We start from the raw sequence: 7252 nt of genomic DNA, 5'->3' as shown, positions 1-7252 counted from the left end.
ACAGAAATCAATCCTAAAGAGCAAGTCAAGGCCATTACAACTCGAAGTGGAGTGCAATTACCTGAAATCCATGTCAAGAGACCGGGGGTGATTGGAGAAACATCTTCTTCCGCTGAAGAAGAGACTGTTGTAAAGGAATCAAATTCAAAGGAAAATTCAGAAGAATCACAAGATAAGGCCAAAGTCACAGTCAACCCCTACGAACCTTCGATTCCCTTTCCACAGCGCTTGAAGAAGCAAAAAGTGGAGCAACAATACAAAAAATTTCTAGAAATCTTCAAAAAGCTCCATATTAACATCCTACTAGCTGATGCACTGTTCTAGATACCTAGCTACGCGAAATTTCTGAAGGATATCATATCAAATAAACGCAAGCTAGAAGATCATGAGACAGTTATGCTTACTGAGGAATGTAGTGCCAGAATTCAGAATAAGCTTCCACCAAAACTAAAAGATCCAGGGAGCTTTACTGTTCCTTGCACAATCGGTGAAGTATATTTTGATAAAGCATTATGTGACTTTGGTGCAAGTATTAATTTAATGCCTTTGTCTGTTTTCAGGAAACTAGGATTGGGAGAAGATAAAGCAACCACTGTGACACTTCAGCTGACTGAAAGGTCACTGACACATCCCAGAGGAATAATTGAAGATGTGCTCATCAAGGTTGAGAAGTTCATATTCCCAGCGGACTTTCTTATCCTGGACATGGAAGAGGACAAGGACGTTCCATTGATACTTGGCAGACCATTTCTGGCAACAGGGAGAGCGTTAATTGATGTTCAAAGAGGTCAGTTGATTTTAAGATTGGGAGAGGAGCATATATCATTCAATGTATTCAAGGCAATGAAATTACCAGCAGAATCTGACAGCTGTTATCAAGTTGACATTATTGACAAGGCAGTACAAGAAACATTCTTACTACACGGTCCATCTGATGCCTATGAGGCATGTATTGCACATCCCCAATCAATCCAGTCAGAGTCTTTTGAAGTTGAAACATGTGCAAGATTTTTGGAGACCAACCCGCCATACACACGAAAGAGGCACTTCGAGGAACTAGGGATGGGAAACACAAAGTCACTACCTTCAGTTCAGCAGCCGCCAGTTTTAGAACTCAAACAACTACTGCCACATCTCAGATATGCTTATTTAGGAGAGTCAGATACACTTCTAGTAATCATTTTGAACACAGTCAGTGAGATAGAGGAGGAAAAACTGCTCAGGGTACTTAGAGAGAACAAGACGGCGATTGGTTGGACAATAGCTGACATTAAAGGAATCAGTCCTTCCCTGTGTATGCATAAAATTTTAATGGAGGAAAATTGCAAGCCTAGCATAGAAAGTCAGAGAAGATTGAACCCAAACATGAAGGAAGTGGTCAGGGCAGAGATACTGAAGTTATTGGATGCAGGAATTATCTACCCAATTTTGGATAGTGCATAGATCAGCCCTGTTCAAGTGGTACCGAAAAAAGGGGGAATCACAGTGGTGAAAAATGAGAAGAATGAACTAATTCCCACCAGAACAGTTACGGGTTGGAGAGTTTGCATTGACTATCACAAACTCAATGCAGCTACACGAAAGGATCACTTCCCACTCCCATTCATTGATCAGATGTTCGAGAGGTTGGCTGGATATTCACACTACTGCTTTCTTGATGGATACTCGAGCTATAATCAGATACCTGTCGCACCAGAGGAGCAGGAGAAGACCACTTTCACTTGCCCCTACGGTACTTTTGCTTATCGTAGGATGCCTTTTGGTCTTTGCAACACTCCAGCCACATTTCAGAGGTACATGATGGCAATATTCTCTGATATGATTGAAAGGTTTACCGAGGTTTTCATGGACGACTTCTCAGTATTTGGATCTTCATTTGATGAATGTCTAAACCACTTGAATTTGGTCTTACAGAGATGCAAGGAGACTAACCTGGTTTTAAATTGGGAAAAATGCCACTTTATGGTACAGGAAGGCATTGTACTTGGGCATAGGATATCGGCAAAAGGAATTGAGGTAGACAAGGCAAAAATTCAAGTGATTGAGAAATTACCACCGCCTACATCAGTTAAAGGAGTTCGCAGTTTTTTAGGGCACGCTGGGTTTTACCGGAGGTTTATAAAAGATTTCTCGAAGATCACTAAACCTTTGTGCAATTTGCTAATGAAAGATGTAACCTTTGAGTTCAATGAGGATTGTCTCACAGCCTTCAACACTTTAAAGGAAAAGCTTACGACAGCACCAGTAATTGTAGTACCAGACTGGGAATTGCCTTTTGAATTGATATGTGATGCAAGTGATCACGTTGTAGGTGCAGTATTGGGACAACGGAGGAACAAGATTTTTCATGTGATCTACTATGCAAGCAGAACTCTAAATGATGCACAAATAAATTATGTAACCACTGAAAAGGAGCTATTGGCTGTGGTATTTGCATTCGACAAATTCAGGTCATAACTCGTCGGGTCTAAAGTCATCGTCTATACCGATCATGCTGCATTGAAGTATCTGCTCACAAAGAAGGATGCAAAGTCGAGATTAATTCGTTGGGTGCTATTGTTGCAAGAATTTGACATTGAGATACGTGACAAGAAGGGCACCGAGAACGTAGTAGCAGATCACCTATCCAGACTAGAACCTGGGGAGACGGAAGATTTAGTGGATATAAATGAGATCTTCCTGGATGAACAGATGTTGAGAGTGGATGAAGCACCTTGGTACGCAGATATTGTCAATTATTTGGCCAGTTCCATTCCACCGCCTGACTGCTCCATTCACCAAAGAAAAAAATTCTTCGCCGAGTTAAAATACTATTTCTGGGAGGATCCAATTCTCTATAGACGAGGAGCTGATCAGATAGTGAGGAGGTGCGTACCTGAAGAAGAAGTACATGAGATTCTCGAGCACTGTCACTCATCCGCATATGCAGGACAATTTGGAGCTTCAAAAACAGCTGCAAAGATTCTACAATCAGGTTTCTACTGGCCTACACTGTTTAAAGACACATTTGAGTTTGTTAAGAGGTATGACAGATGTCAACGCACTGGGAATATCTCGAGGAGAAATGAAATGCCACTGAACAATATTTTGAAAGTGGAGATATTTGATGTTTGGGGAATTGACTTCATGGGACCTTTCTCCCCTTCGTTCTCAAACCAGTATATCTTGGTGGCAGTGGATTACGTCTCAAAATGGGTGGAAGCAATTGCATTGCCAACAAATGACTCAAAGACAGTAATTGGATTCTTGAAGAAATATATTTTCACCCGATATGGTATACCGCGGGCTATAATCAGTGATGGGGGCAAGCATTTCTGTAATCGCCAGTTTGAGCAGCTGCTGAATAAATATGGCGTTAAACACCGCGTTGCTACTCCATATCATCCACAAACCAGTTGGCAAGAGGTATCTAATCGGCAGCTGAAGAGAATACTAGAAGTCACTGTGAATTCATCTAGAAAGGATTGGTCTAAAAAGCTAGACGATGCATTACGGGCTTACAGAACAGCATTCAAGACCCTGATCGGCATGTCTCCATACCGCCTAGTCTTTGGGAAAGCATGCCATCTGCCATTAGAAATGGAGCACCGGGCATATTGGGCTATGAAACAGTTAAATATGGACTTGAATGCCGCCGGTGAAAAGCGTCTACTACAACTGAATGAGTTGGATGAATTTAGAATGGAGGTTTATAAAAATGCAAAACTTTACAAGGAGCGAACCAAGAAGTGGCATGATATGCACATTTAGAGGCGAGTATTCGAAGTGGGGCAGCAAGTACTACTGTATAACTCGAGACTCAAGCTATTCCTAGGAAAACTACGATCACGATGGTCGGGTCCCTACACAGTTACAAAAGTCCTACCATATGGGGCTATACAAGTGAGCCATGAGAATAAGGGTACCTTCACTGTTAATGGGCAAAGGTTGAAACACTACTGGGGCGGTGACTTCTCTAACCAAAAGTCAACCGTTCAACTCGAGACGCCAGAATGAAGCAGTCGTAGAAAAGTCGAGCTATCGACTATAACTTAGCGCTGGGTGGGAGGCAACCCACTGTATCCTTTTTATCTTTTTATTTACTTTATTATGCTTTCCGCATTAGATTAGGAAGTTTATTTTCAAATTCATTTAGTATTTTGTTATGTGGTCATCGATCATCTAGGCATGTTAAAAGAGTCCAAGCACTGTTCACACGAGTCCTTAAGTATCACACAAGAGTTCGGGTTGATTTGAGTTGTTTGGGTAGTTGAGTGTGAAATTCACGCATTTCGAGGCAAATTATGTTTTCTAAATTTCACATGTCAATGTTTTAAAAGTATGTCTTCGAAAAATTGGGGGCGTTGAGAGCCGGGTCATTTATCAAAAAAAAAATTTGGACAAAAATCGGATTTTTTTTGGGGAAAGAAGCATTGTTTTATTTTATTTCTTTTGAAAAAAAAATTTGTGTCTATGCGAGCGCATAGACATGGTGTCTATGCGGTTGCATAGGCACCACCCGAGGCTCATTTTGGAAAAAAATTTATCACTATGTGACCGCATAGTGTTTCACTATGCGTCCGCATAGAAGTGGATTCACTCGTCATCCAACCCCCACTTCTTTTGCACACGTAACACACGAGGAGATGAACTCTAGGGCATGATTTCTTCTCAGTTTCACGCACACGGTCCAGCTATCACACACAAATCATCATTCCATTGAAGCGTAAGGGACTACATCCACAACACTCACACGATGAAGGGCTCTGAGGCAGATGTTACATCGCATTCACTGCACACGAACACAAAAGTTCATTACCATTAATCACCCACCTGTTTGTGAAATCAAATCAACCCCTACAAGATTACAAGGTAATGTTTCACAATCCCTCTCGGTTATTTCATTTGGGGTAAGACACGATTGAAATTTTTAGTTTTGAAGAAATGAAGGACTAGGGATGGTTAATGTATGGGTGGCTTGCTGTGATTGTATTGTGAAAATTGTGGGAAGATTATACTTATCAGTTCATTCAATTTGTAGCAGTTTTACTTTATACATACTATATGTTTGATAAAATGTCTAAGTGAAAATTTGTGCGCATTTTGGTGAATCCTACATTGGACATGATTGTTATATGAATTGAGATATGTGTTGTGACGAATCCCCATAGAAGTTAAGTTGGAAAACACAAAAACCTGACTTGACCACACGTAGTCATAACATGACTAGGTCATGTCACCTACTTTGCACTGTATTTTGCCAACCCAAATGACACCCAATTGACTTGAATTTTGGATATGTGCTAGAGTGCTACAAGTACTTTCATATGCCCAGAGATCACTCGGGAAAATTTCATCTTTTCTGGACGATACCGAGGGGGTGAAAATCCTTGGTTGGTCATGGGTTCTATTGCACAATTTGCATGTTTTGAGCCAAGTTTTGTTGGTAAATTCTTATTTAGACATGATAATCCTATTTTGGGACATAGTTTATGCATTTTACACACCAAATGAACTCCGATTGAGCTGAAATTTGGGTATGTGCTAGACCTCATTGCATTCTTTCATATGCCCGGAGGTTGCCCGGGACAATCTTGATAATTCTCGATGGTGCCCGGGGCCGTAGGTGTACACTCAATCATGACTCCAACCCTTTCACTATGAGCATATTCACCCAAATTTTCTTAGTTTTCGTATGGGCTATACATTTATACTATTTTAATCATCATACGTTGTTCATTACACACCGTGGTAGTATACATGCATATTGAAACAAGTTTGGGGGATTTGTGAATTACGTGCTTTTAATTTCATGCGATTTCTCGCTGTACAACAAGATGTTTAATGCTAGCTATTTTCCAACTTTGCAGGATGCCACCAAAACGAACTTCAAAAGGGAAGGAAAATGTTGGCTCATCATCCAGCACAGCACGTACTCGAGTGCTTGAAGGAGGGATACAGATTTTTGACTTCCGAGGCAGTAGCCCGATATGAAAATATAGTGAGTCGATGGACATTGACACCAGAGCGGGCTGTTAAATTGGAAGACTTTCCTGATTTCGAGCTGACCACTTTGGTGCATAATTGTGGATGGGGTAAAGTAGTGGAGCAGCCACATCGGATATATGAATTGTTGGTAGGGGAATTTTACGCCAACTTCAATACAGAAATTGACACACCAGGGTCCGACCACCTACATTAGACTTGGGTCAGGGGAAAATGGATCACATTCTCACTCGAGGTTATTCAAGACTACTACCAGCTCACGTGGGACAACATATCCCCTATACCAGGTGATCTCAATTGGCATGAAGTGACGAAGATCTTATTGGGGCGACAAAATGCATGGCCACTCCCCACCACCGAGTGGCACAAGATTGAGCTGACACCATCTATAGCCATCATGTGGCTGTTTATGTGCCACAACATTGAGCCAACCTCTCACAGGACCACATTCACAGATCCCACAGCTGGATTCCTTTATCACTTGGTGCGAGGTAATAAGGTTGATCTTGCCACTCTCTGCTATAATCAGATCCATCATGTGGGTACCTTGGGAGACAGGCACAGCTCAATGATCTTTCCAAGCCTCATCTCTGGAATATGCATAGCTGTTGGTAAAAACATTGCATCCGGGAAAGTGGCTGCCAAACCCAGCCCCATCATAAAGCGCAGTACCTTGGAGGCTAAAGACAGTGCCAGGATAAAGCACTGGGAAAAGCAAGAAATTGAACGGCGTAGACAGCAGGAAGAGCAAGGTCACGAGCACGCAGAGCAAGAGATGCCTTAAGCTCCACCACCACAGGTTGAGATAAATGCACAGTTATGGCGCCAAATTTTCACCACCACCACGAGAACCAGTCGAGACGTACAGAGTCTCCAGCAGGCTATGGGGACTTTGACGACTGAGATGCATACAGCCCATCGCGACATCCGTATTTCCACTGATATGTCACGTGCTGCTCGCTAGGATGCCCAGGCAGCTAGGAGGGAGATGGAAACTATGAACGGTCGACTCAGTGTGTATGTGGGCAGGGTGGATGGCATCCAGATGAGGGTAAATGAAACTTGGGAGCGTCTGGGCCGTTTGGAAACACGTGTTAAGGGAATCCATGATGAAATGACACAGCAGTCAGCACTGATGAGAGAGATCTTGGCGCGCCTACCTCCACCCCCAGCTGATGGTACTGCAGGTTCTAGCTTCCCATCGCAGTCCCCATATTGATCAGGGGAGTATCGTTTGCCTCATTTGTACTCATTTTCCTTAAATTCT

At 42.3% G+C, this 7252-nt stretch overlaps 1 pseudogene; it reads left to right on the top strand.

The window, feature by feature from the left end:
- The first annotated feature begins 843 nt into the window (after positions 1 to 843).
- On the top strand, positions 844 to 6769 carry LOC111381899 (annotated as a pseudogene).
- Positions 6770 to 7252: the final 483 nt, after the last annotated feature.

Source organism: Olea europaea, unplaced genomic scaffold (assembly GCF_002742605.1).
Source record: "Olea europaea var. sylvestris unplaced genomic scaffold, O_europaea_v1 scaffold239, whole genome shotgun sequence".
Classification (NCBI taxonomy): Eukaryota; Viridiplantae; Streptophyta; class Magnoliopsida; order Lamiales; family Oleaceae; genus Olea; species Olea europaea.
Note: the sequence above shows the minus strand (reverse complement) of the source record. Positions and strands in the feature narration are given on the sequence as shown.